At 37.0% G+C, this 20,161-nt stretch overlaps 1 protein-coding gene across 8 annotated transcripts in view; it reads right to left on the bottom strand.

The window, feature by feature from the left end:
- Window positions 1-20,161, bottom strand: part of Gucy1a2 (guanylate cyclase 1 soluble subunit alpha 2) — a 389,111-nt gene that overhangs the window by 297,049 nt on the left and 71,901 nt on the right. The window contains exon 2 of one of the 8 annotated variants that reach the window (XM_063266109.1): window positions 3,382-3,441. The gene's annotated coding sequence lies outside the window, so the exon portion shown is untranslated. 8 annotated transcript variants of the gene reach the window in all.

Raw genomic sequence — 20,161 nt, 5'->3', positions numbered from 1 at the left:
CTATAACTCCTAAAGAAATAGAAGCAGTTATTAAGAATCTCTCAACCAGAAAGAACCCAGAACCAGATAGGTTTAGTGCAGAATTCTATCAGACCTTCATAGAAGACTTCATACCAATACTGTCCAAACTATTCCACAAAATAGAAACACACTATTCACTGCCCAATTCCTTCTATGAAGCCACAATTATACTTATACCTAAAACACAAAAAGAGCTAACAAAGGGAACTTCAGACCAATTTCCTTTATGAATATTTATACAAAAATACTCAATTAAATTCTTGCAAATCGAATCCAAGAACAGGTCAAAACGATCATCCATCATGATCAAGTAGACTTTATCCCAGGGATGCAGGGATCATTCAATATATGGAAATCCATCAACATAATCCACTATATAAACAAACTCAAAGAAAAGAGATCATGTAATCATTTCATTAGATATTGAGAAAGCATTTAAGAAAATTAAACACCCCTTCAGGGTTCAAGTCCCAGAAAAATCAGGAATTCAAGGACAATATCTAAGCAGAGTAAAGGCAGTATACAGCAAACCAGTAGCTATTATTAAACTAAATGGAGAGTAACTTGAAGCAATCCCACTAAAATCAGGGACTAAACAAGGTTTCCCACTCTCTCCCAACTTATTCATTACATTAATCAGAATCCTAGCCAGAGCAGTCAGATAATGAAAGGAGGTCAAAGGGAAACAGATTGAAAAGAGGAAGTCAAAGTATCACTATTTTCAGATGATAGGATAGTATACAATAGTGACCCCAAAAGTTCCATCAGAGAACTACTAAGCCTGATAAACAACTTCAATAAAGAAGCTGCGTATAAATTTAACTCAAACAAATTATCCTCTACTCAAAGGATAAATAGGCTGAGAAAAAAATTAGGGAAATGACATCCTTCACAATAGTCCCAAATAATTTAAATTACCTCGGTGTGACTCAAACCAAGCAAATGAAAAATCTGTATGACAAGATCTTCAAGTGTCTGAATAAAGAAATTGAAGATTTCAGAAGATGGAAAGACCTCCCATGCTCATGGATTGGCAGGATTAATATAGTAAAAATGGCCATTTTACCAATACCAATCTACAGATTCCATGCAATCCACATCAAAATTCCTACTCAATTCTTCATAGAGTTAGAAAAAATGATTTGCAAATTCATTTTGAATAACATAGAATCCAGAATAGCAAAAATTATACTTAACAATATAATACCTTCTGGGGAAATCACCATTCCCTGACCTCAAGCAGTATTACAGAGGAATAATGATAAAAAACTGCATGGTATTGGTATAGAGACAGGCAGGTAGTACAGTGGAATAGAATTGAAGACCCAGAAATGAACCCCCACACGTATGTTTCACTTGATCTTTGACAAAGGAGCTAAAACCATCCAATAGAAAGAAAAGAAAGCATTTTCAACACATGGCGCTGTTTCAACTGGAGGTCAGCATGTAGAAGAATGCAAATCTTTCCATTCTTATTGGCCTGTAAAAATCATATGTCCAAGTGGATCAAGAACCTATACATCAAACCAGATACACTAATTGCAGAAAAAGTGGGGAAGAGTCTTGGTCACATGGGCATTGGGGAAATTTTCCTGAACAAAACACAAATGGCTTATGCTTTAAGATCAAGAATTGACAAATGGAACCACACAACATTTCAAAGCTTCTGTAAAACAAAGGACACTATCATTAGGACAAAACAGCAACCGACACATTGGAAAAAGATCTTTAACAATCCTACATCTGATAGAGGGCTAATATTGAAAATATACAAAGAACTCAAGAAGTTAGACTCCAGAGACTCATATAACCCTATTAACAACTGGGGGTCAGATCTAAACATAGAATTCTCAACTGAGGAATATTGAATGGTTGTGAAGTACCTAAAGAAATGCTCAACATCCATAGTCATCAGGGAAATGCAATCAAAACAACCCTGAGATTCCACCTCACACCAGTCAGAATGGCTAAGATCAAAAATTCATGTGACAACAGGTGCTGGAGAGAAGGATGAAAGAGAAACACTCTTCCATCGTTCGTTAGAATTGCAAACTCATATAACCACTCTGGAAATCGTTCTGGGAGTTCCACAGAATATTGGATGTTGTACTACCTGGGGATGCAGCTATACCACTCCTGGGCATATACCCAAATGATCGTCCAACATATAACAAAGACATATGTTCATAGCAGCCTTATTTATAATAGTCAGAAACTGTAAAGAACCCAAATGCCCTTCAACAAGGAATGGATTCAGAAAATGTGGTACATCTACACAGTGGAGACTACTACTCAGGTACCAAAAACAATGACTTCATGAAATTCATAGGCAAATAGATTGAACTAGAAAATATCATCCTGAGTGAGGTAACCTAATCACAGAAAAACACATGTGGTATGCACTCACTGATAACTGGATATTAGCCACAAAGCTCGAATTACTCAAGATACAATTCACAGATAACATGAAGCTGAAGAAGAAGGATGATCAAAGTGTGTCTGCTCCATTCCTTCTTAAAAGGTGGAACAAAAATATCCATAGGAGGCGATATGGAGGCAAAGTTTGGAGCAGAGAGTAAAGACACAGCCATTCAGAGCCTGCCCCACACATGGCCTATAGATGTATGCAGTCACCAAAGCTAGATAAGATTGATGAATCTAAGAAAGTGCATGATGACAGGAGCTGGATATAGATGTTTCCTGAGAGACAGCCAATGCATTTCAAATACAGAGGCAAATACTAGCAGCCAACCATTGAACTAAGAATGGGACCCAGTTGGAGGAATTAGAGCTGAACGGGCTTGCAACCCCATAAAAACAACTGTGCCAACCAACTTGAACTCCCAAGGACTAAACCACTACCCAAAAGCTATACATAGACTGACCCATGGCTCCAGCAGCATATGTACCAAAGGATGGCCTTGTTGGGCACCAATGGAAGGAGAAGCCCTTGGCCCTCTCAAGGTTGGACTCCCAGTGTAGGGGATTATCGGGGGTTGCAACAAGGTGGGGTAGATGGTGAGGGGAACAGCATTATAGAAGAGAGGAAGGGTAATGGGATTGGAGTTTATGTCCGTGAAACTGGGAAAGGGAATAACATTTGAAATGTAAATAAAACAATCCAATAAAAGAAAAAATCTGTATATAATTACAAAAAATGAAAATAAATAAATACTTTTAAAAATAGAAGACTACAAAAAACATAAAGGTTAGTGTTTTCCACTTCAAAAAGAAATTGATATTCTTCCAAACAGTAGAATGAAAGATGCAAAGAGTAGAAGGAATCTGAGAAAAGAATATCAAAGTCTTTTTTCCCTCATACATACACAGTTGCAATTGTCTTAGAAAAAGAGATTCTACCTTAAAGACGTGCATTATCAGGTATTCAGATGCATGATGTGAGCCTCTGTTCAGTATGGTCTGAGGGAAAATATGAAGAAAAGGTATTATTCAAAGAGGAATGAACTCATGCTTAGGCCTCTCCTTTAACTTGATTGAAATTAATACCTGTATTTTGTCTATCATTTCTTCTGTAAGTTATCCAGTTTTTAAGGAAGTTCTAAAATCAAAAGGGCTGCAAAAAAAGAACATCTTTAAGGAAGAAAGGGTTTATTTTGGCTTATAGCTTAAAGGTTCTTTCCATCCTGACAGGGACATCAGGATAGCAGCAGCAGGGACTGAGAGTGATGAATGTTGGTTCTCATACTCCTCTCTCCTGTTTCATTTAGCCTAAGGCACAACTCATGGAATAGTGACACCCACATTTATGGTGCATCATCCATCTTTATTAACTTATTCCTCTTCTCAAAGAGATGTCTAGAGGCTTGTTTCTTAGGTGGTTTCCAATTTTTTTCAAGTTGACACTCAATTTTAATGGTCATACTTCTTCAGTTTGAATTCTTCCTTTGTTGTTAATTTTATTGTCCCCTGTACACTCATTCACTATGAGATAAAATGTGTGGATATCAATATATATCAAAAAAATAAATCACTTAGAAGTTTGAAACAAACTGAGCACATTCATGCTTAAACATTGTTCAGCAGACTATAATTCTAATTCTTCTCTTCTCTTTTCATTTTGGAAAGATCCAGAAGAAGAATTACCATTCTAAACTCTTCATCCTTTATTTAACACTATATTTGAGAAACTTATGTAGCCTGTGGCTTACTTTACTGTTCTCACTTTGCATTTGGGGCATAGATGTTTAGAACTGAAACTTTCTCTTGGTGGATTTTCCCTTTGATGAATATGATGTGTCCTTCCTCATATTTTTCTTAATGTGAATACTGTCTTTGTGCCCTCTGGTTAGTCTGGCTAAGGGTCTATCTATCTCATTGATTTTTCTCAAAGAGCTAGCCCCTGGTTTTGTTAATTCTTTGTACAGTTCTTTTTGTTTACACTTGATTGATTTCAGCCCTGAGTTTAGTTCCTGCCTTCTACTCTTCTTGAGTGTATTTACTTCTTTTTGGTCTAGAGTTTCATATATGCTGTTAAACTGCTAGTGAGTGTTCTCTGCAATTTCTATTTGGAGGCACTCAGAGCTATGAGTTTTCCTCTTAGCATTGCCATAGGTATACATATGCTTTGCCTTCATTTTCATTAAATTCTAAAATGGCTTTAATTTTTTTCTTTATATCTCCCCTGACAAAATTATCATTGTTCAGGTTCCATGTACATGTGGCCTCTCTGTGGTATTTGTCGTTATTGAAGACCAGCCTGTAGGATGATGTGATTACACAGGTGAGGCATGTACAAGATAGAATGATGCCTATCTTTGGATGAGAAGGAAGGATGGATGGGAGAAAAGTTTGAGGGAAGAAGAGGAGACTGGAATTGGAAGGTAGAGAAGCCACAGAGAGAACATGGAGGCTGATATTAAGATTCCACTCTGTGTGTTTATAGGTTGTAATGAATATTCTTAAGGATGGCTGTGTATATGGCTTTGTATGTTTAGATGGGCAATTATATCTTATCAATTGGATCTGAGATTATTGTGTTCTGTGTTCTCTCTTGTGGCTAATTAAGTTTAAGAGAGTATGTGGCAGCTGGGACACTAAGCTGTCACGTAATTAAGATGATGTATATTTCTGGCATGGTGACAGCCTGCATTGGGTACTGGATGGATAGAGAGATTGTGGTCAGGCTCAGAGAGAGGACATCGGCAGTGTTATATGGGATGGAGCAAAGCAGGTGAGAGGTCTTAATGACTGACATTAAGATATCTATCAGGTATCTTGGGGCACTGCAGTGCCAAACCTAGTGGGGGCAAAAGACAGCTTTTTATTTTTTATAATTTTAGAGCAATGCCAGCCTTGGTCTCTGGTTATCTGATAAACTGCGTGGTATTATTTCAAGCTTCCTGTATTTGTTAAGGCTTGTTTTCTGAACAATTATATGGCCAAATTTAGAAAAGATACCATGAGGTGCAGAGAAGAAGGTATACTCTTTTCTTTTAGAGAGAAATATTCTATAGATACATGTTAATTTCATTTGGTTCATAACTTATGTTAGCTTCACTGTGTTTTTGTTTAGTTTTTGTTTCCATAATCTTTCCATTGGTGAGAGTGGGTATAGCAGCCTTATTTGGAAAAGCCAGAAGATGGAAACAACCCAGATGTCCCTCAACGGAGCAATACATATAGAAAATGTGGTACATTTACACAATGGAGTATTACTCAGCCATTAAAAATAATGACTTCGTGAAATTCAAGGCAAATGGGTGGAACTAGACGATATCATCCTGAATGAGGTAACACGTCACAAAAGAACACAAATGGTATGTATTCACCAATAAGTGGAGTCCAAAAGCTTGCAATACCCATGATACAATTAACAGAGCATATGAAGCTTAAGAAGAAAAAGACCAAAGTTTGGATGCTTCATTCCTACTTAGAAGGGGGAATAAAATAATCATGGGAGTTAGAGGGATAGAGAGACTTGGGAGGAAGATAGGAGGGCAGTGAAAAAAGGGGGGACAGGATCAGGTGTGGGAGAAGATGGAAGAGTTGTACAGGGGGTCAAGTAATTGAAGAGGGGTGTGCAGTAATGTGGGATGGGGAACTGGGGTTAGTAGCAGAAAGTCCCAGACACCAGGAAAGCAGATTTCCAAGACCCAACAAATATGAGATTAGCTGAAACATCCAACAAAGAGGAGAGAATTTGTAAACACTATATCCAGAGTTTGAGCATGGCTCCCAATTGAGGGATGGGTCCACCCACCCTTCTCACATTTTTAACGCAGAATTGCCCCTGTCCAAAGGAAATACTGAGACAAACAGTGACTGAAGCAAAGGTCATTCAGAGACTGCCCCACTTGATGATCCATACCATATGCAGCCAACAAACCCAGTCACTCTTGCTGATGCCAGGAAGTGATAGATGACGGAAGACTAATATGGATGTCTCTTGATAGGCTCTGCCAGAGCCCTACTGATACAGATGAGGATGTTTGCAGTGACCATAAGACTAAGTATGGAGACCCCAATGGAGGAGATAGAGCAAGGACTGAAGAAACTGAAAGGGTTTGCAATCCCATAGGAAGAACTATAATATCAACCAACCAGACCCCTCCAGGACCCCCTCACCCCGAATTCCCAGGGACTAAACCATCAACCAAAGAATACGTACACATGAAGGGACCCATGGCTCCAGCTATATGTAGCATAGGATGGCCTCTAGCATCAATGGGAGGGGAGGTTCTTGGTCCTGAGAAGGCTTGATAGCCCAGAGTAGGAGAATGCTAGGGCCATGAAATGGGAGTGGGTGGGAGCATGGAGGATCACCCTCATAGAAGCAAGGGTCAGGGATGTTTTTGGAGGGGAACATGAAAGGAGGGCAACATTTGAAATGTAAATAAATAAAATAATCAATATTTTTTCCTAAAAAGAGGCGAAAAAAATATACTGAAGCATTAAAGCCATGCTGAAAACCTAGAACGAAAAAAAAAAAGAACTTCACTGCACACTTTGCCCAATGATGTCTTTTGTTCATCTAGTCCTGCAAGAGGCATCAAGCTACTGTGAACTAAATCCTGTATCAGGAGCCAAAATAACTCATTGCTCCCCCATGTGACTAAGTCTTTTGTCAAAGTCATTCACTGACAAATACAGGAAAGAACCATGCAATGTTTCACACACATTTGTGTGGGCAACAGTTTGAACAAAAAAGTGCTAAAATTGTAGGGGCTGAAGTGAATTAGCTCACATTTAAGAAAAACAGTTCCAAAGTTAGACAATTATTTTCAAATAATATGAGGAAATATTTTATTTTATTGAAAATAGTTTTTCATATAATATATCCTGATTATGACTTCTCTTTACTTCCTCCCCATTTTTCCTACCATCTGGGTCTACCTCTTTCTGTCTCTCACCAGAAAGTAACTAGGTTTCCAAAAGACAAAAATAAAACATAGTATAATAATATAAAATAAAACCAAAAAGTAAAACAAAAGAAAAAGGCAAGAAACAGATATAGATGCTGGGACCTCCTTCTCATTCAGATACTCAAGAATCCCATAAAAACACAATACTGGAAGCCATAATAGATACACAAATGGTGAAATTACTGACTTTACTGAACTCCATACGTCTGGAGTTCAGTTCCCAACACCTACATGACTGCTTACAATTATGTGTAACAGCAATCCCATGCTATCCAACACTCTCTTATGGTGGAAAGAAAATACACTAAATAAATAAACAAACTAAATATATTTTATTTCATTAAGGCTCATAGAACATGTCAATAATCCATAGGATATATTAAGACCAAGTTTTTATGAATGTTTTCTAAAGAAGTAGGAACTTGGCACTATTACTACAACCTAGCAATTATAAAGGATCAATTAAGTTTATACCATAAATGAAAAATCAATTCAACATTAAAAAGACAATCAAACAAAATTGCTGAATTCATAAAATTAAATAAAAAATAAAAAATCATATTAGTATATGCTAAAACATCAAAGATTCAAAAGTTTAAAATGTATATTTAATAAAATAGAAAAAGGAATGTTCAAATACAATAAAAGCCATTTTCCAAAAGTGCAATGCTTATTTTAAATAATGAAAAAATACAAAAAAATTCATTTTCTACTCAACTCAAATTAAATTTCGACTTTATTTCATGGCCATTGGTCAATGTGTTGGAGATTCTAACAAAGACTGTTACATATGAAAATACAATTTTATATATTTTGCAAAATAATGGAATGACAATTGTGTAAAAATAAATCCGAGTACATATGGTAAGATATTTAAAACTTTTTAAAATAGTATATAATTTTGATGAAAAACGAGGGGAACACTTACTACATGGTACTAACTAGCAAACCATCTGGAAAATGTTAAAATTAACAGGATCTCTCACTTTAAACAAAATCATATCCAGATCAGGAAAAGTGTAAAATGTGAACATATGCACTCACACAAACCTCCCACCCCCCCCACACACATACACACACATACACACACACACACACACACACACACACACACATTATTAAGTATTTGATTTTGTACCCTGTAAGCATGTGCTGAAACTCAGAATAACATTTTGTTTAAGTAAAAGTATGTGAGTATTCATCCATCCTGAGTTTCCACTAGTCTCTTTATTACTAAATGGACTTAGATTGCAACAAGTAAGTGTCCAGTATAGAACTAGTCCACCAGCCTCTCAACAGACTGATCTGCATTCTCCCAATCACTTTCCAGTCCATTCTTCATATGCCTTCGCAAACCAAAAAGTTATCATCACTTCTCTGCTTAAGGTTTTCCAAAGACTATTTGTTGCCTTAGAAATAGAGTCCAAACTCAGTGTCATGTGATATATTTTGGTATACTCTCACCTCCTTAAGTCTCAAATGAGACACTTATTAAAAGTTCTCAACAGTCTTACCTGTTAATAACACCCTGAACATGTAGGATTCATGTCACATTTATTATATTGGAATAGAATTCTCTTATCCTACCAAAGCTGCGAATTGATTAGTTGCTTTCTCTCATTGCATGAATTTTACATCTACACATTTCCAGAATATTTTGTGGAACCTATGTAGTGTGAGACAGATGCCTGTATTTGCTAGGCTTCCAGATTACCTAATGGGCATTGGCATCTTAGCATGTATCACAAAGTCTGATGGTTTCGTCACTCCATCAACCAGACCTAACTAACTTGAAGTTAAAAGATTATTTTCCTGTTTACTTTTTATTTCTTCGTCTAAGAGAAAAAGCAAAACAAAGATGCAATCCACAGACCACAGGAAGCTCAAGAAGAAGGATGACCAAAATGCAGATGTTCCCACTCCTTCTTAAAAGGGGGAAAAAGATCCATAGGGGATATGGAAGTAAAGTATAGAGCAGTGACTCAAGGAATGGGCATTCAGAGCCTGCCCCACATGTGGCCCATATATATATATATATATATATATATATTTGGCCACCCAAACTAGGTAAGATTGATGAAGCTACAAACAAATCAAACTGTCTGTATCTGCTTTCAATGCTGAGCATTGAATATCCAAGGTTGATAAAGACAGAAAGTTTGGTTTCTAAAGCTTATGTTACAGATAACTCAATAATTCTATATGTCAGCCAACAACCAGGACATGAATAAGACAAAGAATGTCAGGGCAGTAAAATGATCCAGAATGTTAAAATGAACTTCATCACGTCCGAAAACAGTCTTAGGCTTTTTACATGTGTGCAAATGTATATCCAAATACACACAAAAATAAATACAGTGATAGATAAAACAATAAGAAGTCAAAAAAACATTAACAGAGCTAAGAGATGAATAAGAATTAACTAAGCTGGTAGAAAGTAGATAGATAAAAAAGGAGATTGTACTAGGAAAAAAAGAAACTTTTATTCATAGATCCTGAAAGAGAAAGAGGAAAGCTTTTGGGAAACTAAGTGACAATACTCTTGTAATTTAATCCATGGTACAATACCTTGTCTGGAGTAATGCTTTAATGAAAAGACAAAAATTAAACAGTTAATTAATAGGAAAATAAATTGATTTATGTGTAGTTGACAATATGTCTTGTACAACAAATATCACACATGACATATATAGTAGATAGGCACATGTATAATGTATATAGTAGCTATCCACTCCTATAAGTGTAAAAGTACTATTTCCTTTCTTTCCTTCTTGCTTTCTTTCTTTCTTCCTTTCTTTCTTTCTTTCTTTCTTTCTCTTCTTATCATTTTTTCTTTTTTTTCTGGATATTTTTTAATGTACATTTCAAATGTTATTCCCTTTCCCTGATTTCCCATCCATAAGCCCCCCCATCTCATCACTCCTCCCTCTTCTATGAGGGTGTTCTGCCTCCCCAACCACCCCCTCTTGCAGCCTCTCAGCCCCGACATTCCATCACACTGGAGAGTTCAGTCATGGTAGGACCAAGGACTTCTCCTGATAGTGCCCAACAAGGCTATCCTCTGCTACATATACAGCTGGAGCCATAGGTCTGTCCAAGTGTACTCTTTGGGTAGGGGTTTAGTCCCTGGGAGCTCTGGTTGGTTGATATTCTTGTTATTATGGTCCTGCAAGCCTCTTCATTTCCTTCAATCCTTTCTCTGACTCCCCCAATAGGGACCCTGCTCTTAGTTTAATGTTTTGCTGCAAGCATTCACCTCTGTATTTATCATTCTCTAGCTGTGCCTCTCAGCAGACAACTATATTAGGCTCCTGAAATTATGCACTTCTTGGCATCAGCAATATTGTCTGAGTTTGCTGTCTGTATGTATATGGGCTGGATCCCCAGGTGGGACAGGCTCTGAATAGCCGTTCCTTCAGTCTTTGCTCAAACTTTGTTCCCATATCCCCTCCTATGAATATTTCTATTTCCCCTTTTAAGAAAATTAAAGCATCTGCACTTTGGGTGTCCTTCTTCATGAGCTCCATGTGGTCTGTGAATTTTATGTTGGTTAATACAAGCATTTGGGCTAATATCCATTAATCAGTGAGAGCATAGGATGTTTGGTTTTTTTTTTTTTGTGATTGGGTTACCTCACTCAGGATGACAGTTTCTAGTTCCATCCATTTGCCTATGGATTTCATGAAGTTATTGTTTTTGATTGCTCAATAGTACTCCGTTGTATAGATGTACTATATTTTCTGTATTCATTCCTCTGGTGAAGGGCATCTGGGGTTTTTATAGCTTATGACCATTATAAATGAGACTGTTTTGAACATAGTGGATCATGTGTCCTTGTTATAGGATGGAGCATCATTTGGGTATATGCCCTGGAGAGGTATAGATGGGTCCTCAGGTAGTTCAATGTCCACTTTTCTGAGGGACCTCCAGACTGATTTCCAGAACGGATGTACCAGGTTACAATCTCACAAAAAATGGAGGACTGTTCCTCTCTTTATCATCATCACCAGCATCTATTGACACCTGACCTTTTGATCTTAGCCATTCTGACTGGCGTGAGGTAGAATCTCAGGGTTGTTTTGATTTGCATTTCCCTGACGACTAAGGATGTTGAGCATTTCTTTAGATACTTCTCAGCCATTCCATGTGCCTCACCTGAGAATTCTTTGTGTACCTCTGTACTCCATTTTTAATAGGGTTATTTGACTCTCTGGAGTCTAACTTCTTCAGTTCGTTGTATATTTTGAATATTAGCCCTCTATCAGATGTAGGATTGTTAAAGATATTTTCCCGATCTGTTGATTGCTGTTTTGTTCTAATGTCAGTGTCCTTTGCCTTACATAAGCTTTGCAATATAATGAAGTCTCATTTGTCGATTATTGATCTTAGAGCATAAGCTACTAGTGTTCTGTTCAGGAAATTTTCTCCAGTGCCCGTGTGTTACAGGCTCTTCCTTGCCTTTTCTTCTATTAGGTGTAGTATAACTGGTTTTATGTGGAGGTCCTTGATCTACTGGAACTTAAGCTTCATACAGGGAGATGAGAATGGATACAATTGCATTCTTCTACATGGAGACCTCCACTTAAACGCGCACCATTTGTTGAAAATCCTTTCTTTATCAACTGGATGGCTTCAGATCGTTTGTCAAATATCAAGTTACCATTGGTGTGTGGGTTCGTTTCTGGGTCTTTAATTCTATTCCACAGATCTAAAGAGGAAATATCTAAAGATCTAAAGAGGAAAGATCTAAAGAGGAAAGAGCATATGTCACCAGCTTGACAACACACCTAAAAACTCTAGAACAAAAAGAAGCAAATACACCCAGGATGAGTAGAAGGCAGGAAATAATCAAACTCAGAGCCGAAATCAACCAAGTAGAAACAAAAAGGACCATAGAAAGAATCAACAGAACCAAAAGTTGGTTCTTTGAGAAAATCAACAAGATAGATAAATCCTTAGCCAGATTAAGGGGGGACAAAGAGAGTGTGTCCAAATTAACAAAATCAGAAATGAAAAGGGGGACATAACTACAGAATCAGAGGAAATTCAAAAAATCATCAGATCTTACTATAAAAGCCTATATTCAACAAAACTTGAAAATCTGCAGGAAATGGACAATTTCCTAGACAGATACCAGGTACCGAAGTTAAATCAGGAACAGATAAACCAGATAAAAACCCCATAACTCCTAAGGAAATAGAAGCAGTCATTAAAGGTCTGCCAACCAAAAAAAGCCCAGGTCCAGACGGGTTTTGTGGAGAATTCTATCAGACCTTCATAGAAGACATCATACCAATACTATCCAAACTATTCAACAAAATTGAAACAGATGGAGCACTACCGAATTCCTTCTATGAAGCCACAATTACTCTTATACCTAAACCACACAAAGACCCAACAGAGAAAGAGAATTTTAGAACAATTTCTCTTATGAATATCGACACAAAAATACACAATAAAATTCTGGTAAACCGAATCCAAGAGCACATCAAAACAATTATCCACCATGATCAAGTAGGCTTCATCCGAGGGATGCAGGGATGGTTGAATAAAGGGAAAGCCATCAATGTGATCCATTATATAAACAAACTGAAAGAACAAAACCACCTGATTATTTCATTAGATGCCGAGAAAGCATTTGACAAAATTCAACACCCCTTCATGATAAAAGTCCTGGAAAGAATAGGAATTCAAGGCCCATACCTAAACATAGTAGAAGCCATATACAGCAAACCAGTTCCTAACATTAAACTAAACGGAGAGAAACATGAAGCAAACCCACTAAAATCAGGGACTAAACAAGGCTGCACACTCACTCCTACTTATTCAATATACTTCTTGAAGTTCTACCCAGAGCAATCAGACAAAAATGGAAATCAAGGGGATACAGATTGGAAAAGAAGAAGTCAAAATATCACTATTTGCAGATGATATGATAATTTATTTACGTGATCCCAAAAGTTCCACCAGAGGACTATTAAAGCTGATAAACAACTTCATCAAAGTGGCTGGGTATAAAATTGACTCAAATAAATCAGTAGCCTTCCTCTACACAAAAGAGAAACAAGCCAAGAAAGAAATTAGGGAAACGACACCCTTCATAATATACCCAAACAATATAAAGTACCTTGGTGTGACTTTAACCAAGCAAGCAAAAGGTCTGTACAATAAGAACTTCAAGACTCTGAAGAAAGAAATTGAAGAAGACCTCAGAAGATGGAAAGATCTCCCATGCTCATGGATTAGCAGGATTAATATAGTAAAAATGGCGATTTTACCAAAAGCGATCTACAGATTCAATGCAATCCCCATCAAAATACCAATCCAATTCTTCAAAGAGTTAGACAGAACAATTTGCAAATTCATCTGGAATAACAAAAAACCAAGGATAACTAAAACTATTCTCAACAATAAAAGGATGTCAGGGGGAATCACTATCCCTGAACTCAAGCAATATTACAGAGCAATAGTGATAAAAACTGCATGGTATTGGTACAGAGACAGACAGATAGACCAATGGAACAGAATTGAAGACCCAGAAATGAACCCACACACCTATGGGCACTTGATTTTTGACAAAGGAGCCAAAACTATTCAATGGAAAAAAGATAGCATTTTCAGCAAATGGTGCTGGTTCAACTGGAGGTCAACATGTAGAAGAATGCAAATCGATCCATGCTTATCACCCTGTACAAAGCTTAAGTCCAAGTGGATCAAGGACCTCCACATCAAGCCAGATACACTCAAACTAATAGAAGAAAAACTAGGGAAGCATCTGAAACACATAGGCACTGGAAAAAATTTCCTGAACAAAACACCAATGGCTTATGCTCTAAGATCAAGAATCGATAAATGGGATCTCATAAAACTGCAAAGCTTCTGTAAGGCAAAGGACACTGTGGTTAGGACAAAACGGCAACCAACAGATTGGGAAAAGATCTTTACCAGTCCTACAACAGATAGAGGCCTTATATCCAAAATATACAAAGAACTCAAGAAGGTAGACCGCAGGGAAACAAATAACCCTAGTAAAAAATGAGGTTCAGAGCTAAGCAAAGAATTCACAGCTGAGGAATGCCGAATGCCTGAGAAACACCTAAAGAAATGTTCAACATCTTTAGTCATAAGGGAAATGCAAATCAAAACAACCCTGAGATTTCACCTCACGCCAGTGAGAATGGCTAAGTTCAAAAACTCAGGTGACAGCAAATGCTGGCGAGGATGCGGAGAAAGAGGAACACTCCTCTATTGTTGGTGGGGTTCCAGACTGGTACAACTATTCTGGAAATCAGTCTTGAGGTTCCTCAGAAAATTGGACATTGAACTGCCTGAGGATCCAGCTATACCTCTCTTGGGCATATACCTAAAAGATGCCCCCACATATAAAAAAGACACGTGCTCCCCTTTGTTCATCGCAGCCTTATTTATAATAGCCAGAAGCTGGAAAGAACCCAGATGCCCTTCAACAGAGGAATGGATAAAGAAAATGTGGTACATCTACACAGTGGAATATTACTCAGCTATCAAAAACAATGACTTTATGAAATTCGTAGGCAAATGGTCTGAACTGGAAAATATCATCCTCAGTGAGGTAACCCAATCACAGAAAAACACACATGGTATGCACTCATTGATAAGTGGCTATTAGCCCGAATGCTTGAATTACCCTAGATTCATAGAACACAGGAAACTCAAGACAGATGATTAAAATGTGAATGCTTCACCCCTTCTTTAAAAGGGGAACAAGAATACCCTTGGCAGGGAATAAAGAGGCAAAGATTAAAACAGACACAGAAGGAACACCCATTCAGAGCCTGCCCCACATGTGGCCCATACACATACAGCCACCCAATTAAACAAGATGGATGAAGGAAAGAAGTCCAGGCCGACAGGAGCTGGATGTAGATCATTCCTGAGAGACACAGCCAGAATACAGCAAATACAGAGGCGAATGCCAGAAGCAAAGCACTGAACTGAGAATAGGACCCCTGTTGTAGGAATCAGAGAAAGAACTGGAAGTGCTTGAAGGGGCTCGAGACCCCTTATGAACAACAATGTCAAGCAAGCAGAGCTTCCAGGGCCTAAGCCACTACCTAAACACTACACATGGACTGACCCTGGACTCTGACCTCATAGGTAGCAATGAAAATCCTAGTAAGATCACCAGTGGAAGGGGAAGCCCTTGGTCCTGCTAAGACTGAACCCCCAGTGAACGTGATTGTTGGGGGGAGGGCAGCAATGGGGGGAGGATGGGGAGGGGAACAACCATAAAGAAAGGGAGGGGGAGGCATTAGGGGGATGTTTGCCCAGAAACCGGGAATGGGAATAACATTCGAAATGTATATAAGAAATACTCAAGTTAATAATATAAAAAAATAAAAAGGAAGGGTGAAATGTTGAAATTGTATTCTAATTTCAAAATCTAAACCAAATAAATTTTAAAAAGAACAACAAAAAAAAGAAGTCAAAATATCACTGTCTGCAGATAATATGATAGTATACTTAAATGGCCCCAAAAGTTCCACCAGAGAACTTCTAAGCCTGATAAAGAACTTCAGCTATGTGGCTGGATATAAAATTTACTCAAACAAATCAGTAGCCTTCCTCTCCTCAAAGGAAAAAGAGGCTGAGAAAGAAATTAGGGAAATGACACACCTCACAATAGCCTCAAATAATGTAAAATACCTTGGTGCAACTCTAACCAAACAAGTTCAAGATCTGTATGACAAGAACTTCAAGTGCTGTTTTCATACCCTTTAGTGTTCTGTGTCATGGCAGACAAATTACTTAATTAATAACTTATTATATATGAGTACTTTTAGTTGACAATTTTTATTAACAAATAGGCCCTGATGTTTAGTAGACTCTCAGATACGCATGTAAACTCTGCTGCTCATGAGGATGCTATTCTAGCCACCTGTTAGATGACAAAGCATTCATCAAATTTTCAGGCCTTCTCCAGAACAATGGCAGATTAAGTGGAAGACAACAAACCAGAAATGCAGCCATGTGTGGTATGAAAATTAAAAACACAAACCAACCAAACCAATATGCTGTTTAAAAGGTATACCACAGGGCATGTGACTCAATACTACACCCATACCTGTCCCCAACTTTGGGCTATCTGCCACATTATAAACACGTGACATTAGCTTATGGACTTTGGAGCTTTCCCACTAATGCTTAATCTTGTAATTTCCCAAGGTACTAGCACTTTTACCTCCTGTTTGAGAAGGTTAGAAAGGCAACTACTATACAAGTACATGGATTCTCAATTTTTTTCCTGTCTCTGTTCAGACTGAAAACCATGGTAGTGGCTTCAAAAAGCATAATTTCCACCTGGATGCATTCTGAGAGGCCTTTACTCAGAGTTGTTAATCACTGCTCATTCCTCTTTGATTGTTTTTTGTGAAAATTACTACACTGCTTTTTTGATCCCTACCCCCCAAAGCTGCAAATGAAATCTAGGGAGAGCTATTTCGCTGTCCAATTTCCACAGGAGGAAAGTTTAGCAGTAACGAATATGGTGTGGTAAAAAATAAAATTCATGATGAACAATTTTTCTTACAAATTCCTTATTAAACCAAGTAACAAGTACTTAAGCAAAGTCTTAGGATGCAGTTGTTATTAGCCAAACAAAATTTAAAGAAAACTGAAAATGAATATATTTGCATGTGTCTAGAATGGGGTTATTACTGTAATCATAATTGATTCATAAACAAGTGGCTCCCATACTTTATTTTTTTACATTTAAAGGATGCAGCCACATGATTATGTTCATATTTGCTTTCATGAATATGAAGGACACAAGATCTTTTATCACAGTGCTGTGATATCCACTAGGCCTTCCCTGAAAACTCAGTCCAATACCTCTTGAAATGCAGTGGTCCTCCTGCATCATCATCCTTCATTTGTTTCAACTCCTCCAGTTATGAACAACTCGGTAAGCCTCTTTCTCCAAGCCCAATTGCTCCAGAAATTTCAAAGATCATTCCACCTTTTATCCGAGGCAAAATCTAGTCCTATAAATTCAGTGGACTTGTTGTGTTACATAATCTGTGATGACTGTAAGAAATCTGCCTCCTCTCTTCACAGACATCCTTTAAGTACCCCAAAACATCTCTCATGCTCTCTTTTGTTTTTTAGTCTAAATTTTAAAAGAACAAATTCAAAATTTATTTAAAGCAACACTAAATAGCTACTGAAGCTTAAATAAAAAGATAAAACATAGCAACAACAGAAAAATATAAAAGGAAAAACAAAACAAAACAGTGTTTTGTGATTTGAAGGACACTCTGAATTAAGACTCAGCAAGAAGTCATAGAAGAGTGCAAATATAAATAGAAAATTTGCTATAGATAATGGGGCTTTCCTCGGTATAGAGTCGATATATTTTAGCTTATGAAACAGATCTCTCTAAATGTTCCTCCTATTAATAAGTGCGTTTCAATAGTATCTTTATCATATTTGTTTTCCTTACCCTGTTTGATGTATATTTTTCATTTGCAATTTCCTTTATAGCTAATTTCCCAAAGATTTGAGTTCAATTCCCCACATTCATGTCGGGCTAGTTATAACAGGCTGAAATTCTAACTCCAGAGATATCCAGTGTCACTGACTTCTATGAGTCACTCACATGCATGTGAAAACATATGCACCCACACACACATACACAAACACAAAAAAATGAATACACAAATACACCAAAATGAATTCTAAAAATAAATCTTATTTTAAAAGATATTGAAATGAATAAAGAAGAAATATAGGGAAGTAAAAATGAGCATGCAGGGCACACGTAGAAACTTGACTCATGGACATTGCTTCTTTATTATCTTAAACAAGGCCATTCTATGAATGACTGACATTAGTTACCCACACTAAGCACCTGTTCATATATGTTATGATACTGCTTCTGATAGAGGAGCATGGAGATGACTTCGTCAGTGCCACACTTTGACATACTTCTGAAAACATATAAGAACCTTGAGACATGCAAAAATACAAAAAAAAAAAAATACATTCACCAAATCTAGGCAATATTGCTGATGCCAAGAATTGCATGCAGACAGGAACCTGATATATCTGTCTTCTGAGAGACTTTGCCAGAACATGACAAACACAGAGATGGATGCTCACAACCAACCATTGAACTGACAACAGGGTCCCCAGTGAAGGAGGTAGAGAAAGGATTGAAGGAGCTGAAGGGGTGCACAGGGAGAGAGCAGAAGGGATGGGGGTTTGAGGACAGAAAGCTAGGAAAGGAGATAACATTTGAAATGTAAATTAAAAAAATATCCAATAAAAAAGTGAAAAACTGGACTAAGGAAGAGAAAATAGAACTTGAATTCTTGGTTATTATAAAGAAATAAGCTGATTGGCATCCTAATAGGTTATTATGAATTCTACATTTGCAAAATGGCTGTTCTTTTTCTGTGTTTCTTTCCAAAATATGTAGGCCCACATATATTTTTCATAACTAAATTCATAATGTTCCTAATAAACAACAATGCTTTGCTGTTTTCATGATGTTGTTTTCATCTTTTCTTGCTTTGTGTAATTTGTCATGTCTAATGGCAGTTAGGAGTATTTGTAGCTGTCAACCTTTAATTGACTGTTGCTCTTGGTTTGACTGCAGCTAATCTAAAAGCTGACCTAAGCTCTTGCCTCTCCAAGGAGAAATTTTAATCAAAACCAAGCTAGTTTGGGAGTAAAGCATTGAAGTACAAAGCTTCACTTTTTTGTGTTTGTCAGCAATTCTGGCAAGATCAACTAGGACTTAACTTCACACTCATCACAAATTCTGAAAAAGAAATGTTCTAGCAAGGTGAGCTTAGGTAAGAACATGTGCTACTTCTCATGAAAAAGTGAAAGATGACTTAGGTACCAGAGCAGAAAGCCATGAAGGACCAGTCTCAGGTCTTGAAACTTAATAACATTTGGCTGGTTGAATTATTGATCCTGAAGTTCAATTTTCTACTTGTAAATTTCCATGTCAGCATCTGTTTACCAGGGAACCAGAGATGTAATATCATAAACATTTCCCTGTGCTGAATATATCTGTGCACATAATCCTCATTTAAAAACCTGTTTGACATTTTCAAGCTGATGTGTCATCTGTTAATTGACCATTCCATACCATAGAGCTACTTCTTGTTGACAATAATACTTTAAAAATAGAAAACCTATTCAACAAACATAGTTAGGTCATTATTTGAATTCTAATCTCTGTTTATTAAATTATTTCATCTAAAACAGCTCACTCACAGGTCATTATTAAGACAAAGCTTATTTTTAAATCTAGTAATATGAAGGTTCTCTAGATTATTGTATAAAAACTAAATTCCACTGGTAAGGTATACCAATAGGATCCTAAAATATTCAGATACATTATTTTCTGGATTATTATATGTTTGATCCAAGATTCATATTTTGGTGTTAGAGAATTCCACAGAGAAAAATTAATGGTTTATAGTTAATACTCACAAAGCCTTCTGCTATTGTTGGCTCAGTTAAAATTACTTATGCAAAGCCATCCTCCATGATATAAAAAACATTTGTTTAATGAATAAGTGAATATTTATATTTTATCTTTAATCTGTCCAAATGGCCTTACTAAGACATAAATGTAAATAAAATGCATAATGTAATAATATGGCCTGATTATAGCTATAATCTTTTAGCTCCAAGTTCTTATTTAAACCTTTTGAAGCAAGAGTAAAGTTGTGGCAAGAGTGGTAGCACATTATGGGTACATT

Source organism: Rattus norvegicus, chromosome 8 (assembly GCF_036323735.1).
Source record: "Rattus norvegicus strain BN/NHsdMcwi chromosome 8, GRCr8, whole genome shotgun sequence".
NCBI classification, from domain to species: domain Eukaryota; kingdom Metazoa; phylum Chordata; class Mammalia; order Rodentia; family Muridae; genus Rattus; species Rattus norvegicus.
Note: the sequence above shows the minus strand (reverse complement) of the source record. Positions and strands in the feature narration are given on the sequence as shown.